A 9497-nucleotide genomic window follows, 5' to 3' on the forward strand; every position below is an offset into this window, starting at 1 on the left:
ATATAAGACTGGTCTGAATCATCCTCATTTTCTTTTGTTACATAAGTGATGAACAGCAGTGTCATCAATGAAAATCCTTTCCTTTGTACTGGCTGCTACAACTGGATGTTGGCTGAAAACCTAAAAAAAAAAAAAAAATTAAAAGAAAAAAGAAAATGTTGAGAAAGCAAGGAATAGAAGGAAAAAAATACATTAAAAGCATCCAGAAAGTTTTGCCCAGCTGTCATCAGCAACACAGAGTACATTTACTCTGGGACAGTCATGACATGAAATTCAAACTCTGAATTTGATAGAGAACACTCTCCAACTAAAGAAGATAATAAGAAAAATCTTTTTGAGAAAGAAGAAATAGAGAATAAAGTATAACAGATGTGTATGAATCAAGGGGTTATTAGCCAAAGAGAGGAATTAAAATGATTAGTCTGTTGTCACTAGCAGGATACAGTTTGATACAATGTACTGCAGTCCATAGAAAGAGGGTAGATGATTGAACAAAAGACAGAAGGGAAAAAAGAGACTAAGCCATAATTAGTAGTTCATTGTTCTGCTCAATTGTAACATCTTTCAAATTAAGTCAGTATTTGAAATATGCAAATTACTAAATTCAAAGATGTTTACTTGGCCTGAAGTAGGGTTTAGAACTGAAGAAAGTATATTAGAGTCTCGTAATTTATCTTCTAACCTATTATGTTGCAGAAATCAAAGTGTAACAGTGTTTAAAAATTATATAAAACCACTCTGTTAGAGGCTTAATAGTTTGGTGTAGTTAATTTATTTCTTTCCTTCTTTCTTTCATAATTATTATGGAGGTCAGCAAAAGCACATAGCAACTTACTCCTTTTGCTCATTCTGTAGATTAAATCTTTTTCAGGAGATTTCACAGAAGCATTACATGCATTTGTCATGGGACCTTAAAAAATAGTTAAGTAAAACCAAGAGTAAGATTTTTGTTATCATCGTATGTTTGAAGAATTTTTAAGTTTTCTTATTATTCCAGTTACCCAGAAGATTATAGAAATATTCTTAATCATAACTTAAGAAATCAAGAAAAAGCAGGAAAAAATGTCCAGAGAGGAGCAAACAGTTCTTCTCCAGGTCTCTAGTTCAAATTCTATTTCCAAAAATATCCCACTCACACATAATTTCTCTGGTTCATGGCAATTCTAGAAGCCTTCAAGTTATTTTGGGAAATGAAATATTATGGGCATTCCACTTTACTAAAGATTCCTGTCTTTGCAGTGTCCATGTGTTTTATCTTCATGTAACGTCTTCATAGAATCATAAAATCTTTGTGGGTGGAAGGGACCTTCAAAGGTCACCTAGTCCAATCCCCCTGCAATAAGCAGGGCCATCTTGAACTAGATTAGGTTGCTCAGAGCCCTGTCCAGACTGGCCTTCAATGTTTCCAGGGATGCGACATCTACCACCTCTCTGGGCAACCTGTTTTAGTGTTTCACCACCCTCACTGTAAAACATTTATTCCTCATTTCTAGTCTGAATGTCCCCACCTTTAGTTTAAAACCATTACCCCTTGTCCTATCGTAACATTCCCTTCTAAAGAGTCTGACCCTATCTTTCTTATAGACCACTTTTAAGTACTGAAAGTGCAATAATGTCTCCCCGGAGCCTTCTCTTCTCCAGGCTGAACAACTCCACCTTTCTCTGCCTGTCCTTACAGGAGAGGTGTTCCAGCCCTCTGATCATCTTGGTGGCCTCCTCTGGCCCTTCTCCAACAGGCCCATGTCTTTCCTGTACTGAGGGCTCAAGAGCCGGATGCAGGACTTCAGGTGGGGTCTCAGCAGATTAGAGGGGCAGAATCACCTCCCTTGTCGTGCTGGCCACACTCCTTTTGATGCAGACCAAGATACGATTTGCCTTCTGGGCTACAATGCCACATTGCTGGCTCATGTCCAATCTTTCATCCACCAGTACTTCCAAGTCCTTCTCTGCAGGGCTGCTCTCAATCCCTTCATCCCTCAGCCTGTATTGATATCGGGGTTGCCTTGACCCAGGCATAGGACCTTGCACTTGGTCTTCTTGAACCTCCTGATGTTCACATTGGCACACTTCTTGAGCTTGTCGAGGTCCTTGTGGATGACATCCCATGCCTCAGGCATGTCAACTGCACCACTCAGCTTGGTGACAGGCACCAGCTTGCTGAGGGTGCACTTGCTCTCAATGTCCATGGCATTGATGAAGATATTAAACAGTATTGGTCCTACTAATTTGCAAACTTTGCTTTTAACTTTAAAGGACTTTTTAATCCATCATCTCAATTTTCTCTCACTTACAAAATCATCAACATTTTAGTCAGCTGAGTATAGAAAGATGAAGTCAACCTAGAAAATTATATGGAGAGGAACAGGAAATGTTTATTTTTTGCCAAAACACATGCTATTAGTATAAGAGGTATTTGGTGATGACATATTTTAAAAGTTTCAAAAACAGGTTCCAGATATACTTAACATTTTTTATAATAATTTTAATACAATCTAAAAACTAATAACTGGGGACTATATAGTCTATATTCCTAGAGCCTAATGCAAAATTCCTGTCCACTGCATCACGTACAAAATGAAGCTCTGATTTTCTTTATAAAGGACATTTGCTATCAAACTGCAAAATTATTTTCACTCTTGCCCAAACCATCTTCCATGGTATAAAGATAAAATAACCTTCTTGTTACAGTTAAATCCTGCTCATCATTGAGGATCAAACTATTATCTTAAATTTTTTATATATGGTATTTACAAGGAGCGTATTCAATATGAAAAAGCAAGCTGATGGTGATGGCTAACAACTATTTAGAAATACTCTAGTCAGTAATGGTCAAACTGTCATGAACTAACTAAAGCAAGGAGATGGAAGGAATACTGAGACATGGGACAGTCTTTTTCTAGGGAAGTCACTTTGTCACAAATTTTTCTTCATTCTAAAGAGTTTAGTGTAATTCTATTAGAGCACATCAAGAAACACTTCTGTTAAGTCCTCTGGATGTGAATGACTTTCTTGCTCACTTTTCAATTAAAGATGAAAACATTATAAAGACATATTTCATGTGCCAATGCCTTCTTTTTGGAAGAGTGATTAACTGCCTTGCGGACTACTGAGACACTAGAGACTTGAGTCTATCTGTACTTAACGGAATGCTGATGTTGCTATCATGTCCAGTGGAACCGCACTGGCCAAGAGGCTCTTGCTGTCTGTCTCTGTATTTCATATGACTGTTTTCTGAGTGGGCCTTAGGTTGCTCTCTTTGAGTCCTCATGAACAGGATTTTAAATAAACGGTGAGAAATAAGGCTTATATCAGTGGATCCTCTTCCGTCAGATGTGCTCAGTAAAATAATGATGAAGAGTCATAGTCCTTCGCCTCATTCTGTTTGTACAATTTCTACCTTGATTATAGCCTTGGATAAGAATCTATTAGTGTTTTTATGGGCAAATTTTACTTTTTAATTTTTTTTTTTCATCTGAGCAGCCTCTAAAATCATTTTATTGCCATGAATTATTTCAAAAGCTATAAATAAATGAACAAAATAATTGAAAGAACTGATGCTTTTGGTGGTGGTTTTGAGTATTAGATGTGGTTCCCTTTTCACTTTTATGTACTACTATAGCCATTGACGTATGAAGATTTTGCCTTTTGCTTCCTTTTGCTTCCTTTTGCTTCCTTTTGCTTCCTTTGCTGTTCTCGCTGGCATCAAGGATTACTAACCAATAAGCACTGACTCCCATTACACAATATTGTAACATTGTACTCTCTGAGATGTTTGGGCTTCATCAAAAGCAGGTAGTAGATTCAGCAGCATTCAGGGATTTTTAGAACACGAGTATAAAAATTGTGTTGAATTAAGGGAAGATAGTAGTGAAATTAAGTAAAGCAAAATCAAAATAAAATCTTATTAATGATTTCTACTAAATAGTTCATCTCATAAATTTCCTGGGAGAGCAGGTCTTGTCTTATTTTTTAATGGTTGTATTCTATACTCCTTTAAATATGTATTTTCCCAGACTCTTAACAGAAAAGGAAAATAATTCATCTTTTTCTAACTATGAAAGAAGATATCCTGTTTCCTTAAAGTATTCTAGTAGAATTAACTTTTACTCTAAGATGTTTTATAAACTTGGAGAAGACAGAAAAGTTCTGCAATGCTAAGCACAATATGCATAGAAAAGTAACAAACTGCAGTTAATTACTCTGTGGATATGTATTATAAAAGCCTATGCATCTGTACTTAATGAGAAAATGAGATCAAAGGCATAAAGCAGTTTGTAGATAGCCGTAAATATTCATTATACTGTAAGTACTTTTTAATAGGTCATAGAATTTTTAATAATAAAAAAGATATCTGCATTGATGAAGAAAGATGAGGATAGCTGAAGAAAAAACTAATCTGTTTTGTGCAAATTTAATGAGGGGCTGAGCAAAAAGGTTTAGAGACAACCCAGAGGTTTTTTTATCTGCAGTTTCCTGATACACTTAGTCTACTCAATCATCATTTTAAATGTCAATAGTATCTGAAATGTTTCCATCACAATATACTGCTTCTAGTTGGTGTAAACTGGTACCATTATGAGAATATTTTTGTAAGTAATCTCATCTTTTATACTACTGTTGTAATAATGACTGGCATCTTATTGTCATAATTGGCGAGAATTTAAAGTGCCTCTTTGACAGTGATTTGGGAAACCAAGGCTAAAGAGCCCCAGCTCCCCCAACGGCTTCTCATCGCACCTGTGCTTCAGACCCCTCACCAGCCTTGTTGCCTTCCTTTGCACGCTCTCTAGTACCTTAATGTCCTTCTTTGATGAGGGGCCCAAAACTGAACACCAGATTCAAGGTGGGGCCTTGCCAGTGCCAAGTACAGTGGCACAATCACTTCTCTAGTCCTGCTGGCCACACTATTCCTGATACAAGCCAGGATCCTGTTGGCCTTTTTGGCCACCTGGGCATACTGCTGGCTCATGTTCAGCTGGCTGTCAATCAACACCCACAGGTCCCTCTCTGCCAGGTACCTTTCCAGCCACTCTTCCCCGAGCCTGTAGTGCTCTATAGGGTTGTTATGACCCAAGTGCACAACCTGGCACTTGGCCTTGTTAAACTTCATACAATTGGCCTCAGTCCAATGATCCCGCCAGTCCAGATCCCTCTGTATGGCCTTCCTACCCTCTAGCAGATCAACACTCCACCCAATTTGGTGTCATCTGCAAACCTACTAAGCGTGCACTCAGTTCCTTCATCCAGATCATTGATAAAGCGATTAAACAAAACTGGCCCGAATACTGAGCCCTGGAGACCAGCACTCGTGACCAGCTGCCAACTGGATTTGGCTCCATTCACCACAACTCTTTGGGCTCAGTACTCCAGCTCGTTCTTTATCCATCACAGAGTACACCCATCCAGGACATGAGCTGCCAGCTTCTCCGGTAGAATGCTGTGAGATACAGTGTCAAAGGCCCTACTGAAGTCTAAGTACACAACATCCACAGCCTTTCCCTCCATATGATGGACAACATTTGGGAATATAGGGTAGGAAGCATCCAAAGGGTTTGTTTAGATGTTTTCTTCATCTCAACAAATACCTTGATGCTCCCTCAATGGAGAAAGACTGGCACAGCTGAGGTATTTGGCAGACTAATGGTAAGAAATTTCCAGTCCTCTCTATCTCTCTGTACTAACCACCAATGAAGCTGAGGGGAGCTAGATCAGATGCAGATGTTTGACATTAGATTATGTGACTCCAAGCAATAGCATCAAACAGATGCCAAATAGTTCTTGTCAAAATCTGTCAATGATTTAGAGGATACATTCAAATCCAGTATGTACTTCTTGTAAACAGAAATTGTTGCATTACAGGAAGCTGGTAAGCAAATATTTCGACAGTATTTCCAATGATATAAAATCTCCTTACTCCTCAGAGAACTAGAAATGTTCAATGATACCTGTTTGGCATATCCTTTAAACAGTAATTAAGTGAAAAAATTAAAATGATATCCTTAGTAAGATGGACCACTGGGGAAGCTGAACTGCTGTGTTTTCCTGGAACCCACACTCATTACAACTGCAGTCCAAAACTTGCTTGGGATTTTAAACCATTAGTATTTAAAGATAATTATGTTAATTTAGGTATGCAAATCAGTGTAATTACTGTTGCTTCCCATAGGTTTCCACATAATCAATGTGAGTTGTATCTTCCTCCTGAGGTCAACACTAGAATTTCCATTTTAAGGGAGAGTTTTGTGTCTGTTAAAGTGATTAAAGTATCTTCCATTTGAAAAGCTGCTGCTATTTTCATATGGCTCATATATTGCAACTGTTAAAGTGCATGTGACTTTGCCCAATTACTTTAGTGAATTTATATATAATTAATATTAGCACTTCTTCAAAGATAAATTGATCATTGATTTACCTACTTCCACTAAAATGTTGTGTAAGTTGAGATTTACTTTGATTATAAAAACTAATAAACGAAAGTATCATTATGTACTGTGACTCAGATTGTAGTGCCACCCAGCACATATTTTTTGTGGTTGTCTATGCAGTGTTCATTCAATACAATGACTTTTGGTAATGCTTGATATACTTTAGCACATTTCCCATCCTGTAGGTTCTGAAAGGAAACCTTTCACACTAAACTGTTGACCTATGTTAGCAATGGTACGAGCACTGCTGACACTTCATATAGCTTTATAGTTTTGAGAGCCATTGAAAATGTATTCATCACTTTAAGCAGGCTATATGTGATATAACCATGATAAATGTTGTTTCTGGTAATCGGGTTTGTACTTCAGATTGCCTGAAAATTCCTGTTACTTGATAAGCTTGTGTTCTACACTAAGAAGCACCAAAACATTTAGCAGATTGCACCTGCTCAGATATATTTTTCAGTTTGGGTGTCTGGCCCAAAGGTAATTTAACAAAATTTATGGAACAAGATCATAGAATCATTTTGGTTGGAAGAGACCCTCAGGATTGTGGAGTCTAACCATTACCAAAATCAAGCACTAAACCCTGTCCCTAAGAACCTCGTCTAAATGCCTTTTGAACACCTCCAGGAGTGGTGACTCCACCACACCTCTGGGCAGCCTGTTCCAATGCCTGACAACCCTTTCTGTAAATATTTTTTTTCCTAATATCCATTCTAAACCTCCCCTGGCACAACTTGAGGCTGTTTCCTCTTGTCCTATCACTTGCTACTTGGGAGAAGAGACCAACACCCTCCATGCTACAGCCTCCTTTCAGGTAGATGTAGACACCAATAAGGTCTCCCCTCAGCCTCCTTTTCTCCAGGCTGAACAGTCCCCATTCCCTCAGCTGTTCCTCATCAGACTTGTGCTCCAGGCCCCTCACCAGCTTCGTCACCCTCCTCTGCACTCTCTCTAGTACCTCAATGTCTTTCTTATGACGAGGGGCCCAAAACTGAAGACAGTATTCAAGGTACAGCAGATGAGGGGGAAAAAATGCTTTAGAAGTATTTAAAAAATGTGGGAGGGTGGGAAGAAACTTGCATTACTCTCTGAATAAATGCTAACTTGCATTCTTTAGGTGGTGATGGGAATTTGGAAAAGTGCTCAGCCCTGGGATCAACGATGTAATTTTCTTCATATCATTGAAGCTGTATGTTAGTGCTACCCAACTATAAATGTCAAGAAATCCCCAAAGAAGCAAAGAAAACTTCATACATGTCCATTGTCTTTTGAAGTTTTGCAGCTAAATCATCTAGAGAACTCTTCTCATCTAGGCTTTTCAGAGCTGATGGATGTGGATGAGATTTTTTCTTCTAACTGGCTGTGGTACTTGGCACATAAAAAGGCAGAAAGTCATTCTCTCTTGTGTTCTCAGCAGTGAGTCTTCACCCATGTGTGGTGAGTAGTTGCATGGGAATTAGGGAACAAAAAGGAGTAAACAGAAACTTTGCAATACAGAAAGATGAAAGTTGAACAGTGGAAATGTGAAGAGGCCTATGACACAAGCCAGGCAGTGCAAGGAAACAGGAGAGAGAGGAGCAGGAAAAGGTAATGGGTAGGACGAGAAGGCAGAAGTATACTGGCGAATCAACAGGAAGCACTGATGTGTGGATGGAAACAGAGAACGAGCAGAACCTGAAATGGGCATTTGACACATTCAGAGTGGAGAAGGGATAAAAATCAAAGGGGGAGGAGATATGACTCAAGATGATCAGGAACTGGGGTAAAGACTGTTTAGAAGAAAAGACAGTGGCCATGAAATAGGGTAAAATAGAGGTTAAAAAAAATCAAGGAAATGTTATTACTATGCTTCCTCTTTTTGAATAAAACCCGGAAGGCCATAAGGCTGGGGAGACCACTGAATTTATCATGCACTGTCTCTATAAAAGAAAACTATGAAGTGTAACACTTTTGATTCCTGTATTGACCACAATTTTACACTGATTTGCTTTTGCACCTAAAATGTCTGTCAATCCCAGAACAATTTCCCTCTTTTCTATATTCAGTTCTTCTCCCATATACTTATAGAGCAAAACCATATCCTTCAATAGATTGCAGTGTGCTACCCTAAGCAAGTCAAGCATTTTTAATCTTTTCTCACAAAAAAAAGATTCTACATTCCCCTAATCATTGTTTCTTTTTGGTCTCAAATGTATCTATCTTCAAAATAGGTGGACTAAACTCAAACCAATATGCTACATGAAGACTCAGTAGTTCTCTGACAGTTATGATTTTGTATGTATGAAAAACTAACACCTATTTACTCTGGTATCACATCTGCCTTTTTCAGAGATGCAGTATGTCCCTGCCTGTGTGCACTATAATACAGTTTTACTACAGTGATCCCTGTCTACTGCACTGATGTATGATAAGAAATGTTTGTGGGGAAAAGAGGTATGTGGGGATGTAACTGACAAACATGACATTGCTTGAGTGACAGTCACATTTCCTTCATTTTAGTTCCCGTTGCTTACTTGCTGAGAACTTTTTAATTCTGAAGGAGACAGTTGGTTTTTTTTAAATGTATATTTTGCATTGTTATACCCTATATAAAGCCAGCCCCGTTGTTTTTATGTCCTCTCCTAGGCCTCTAATAATAACATTGGAATAAAAATATAAAATATGTAGGCTTATGATGTGGATGCAAAAAATGAACTCCCAAAAACTATGAGGAATGAAAATAAACCAAATACTTTATTTGGGTACAAGAGTGCATGGAGAAACTAAGCTCTCTTTAGTGTATTTTAAATCTTTCTTTATTCCTGTGATCAATACCACATTAATGATTTTGTATTCAGATATAATATTAGTGGAAACAAAACTACAAACTTGAGAATAAAACATTACATTGCTATTAGAGTTAGATAACGTAGTCTGTTCACAAAATATCAAACATGCAGTCAATTTTACATAGTAAACAGTCTTTCAAATGGAGGTTTTTTTTAATATTTCCTGACTCGCAAGCAAAACTTAGAATATTAAGTCTGTAATCAAAAACATGAAATGTAACATACAGGCATCAGAGAA

The sequence above is a fragment of the Nesoenas mayeri genome (genome assembly GCF_963082525.1).
Source record: "Nesoenas mayeri genome assembly, chromosome: 1".
Lineage (NCBI taxonomy): Eukaryota > Metazoa > Chordata > Aves > Columbiformes > Columbidae > Nesoenas > Nesoenas mayeri.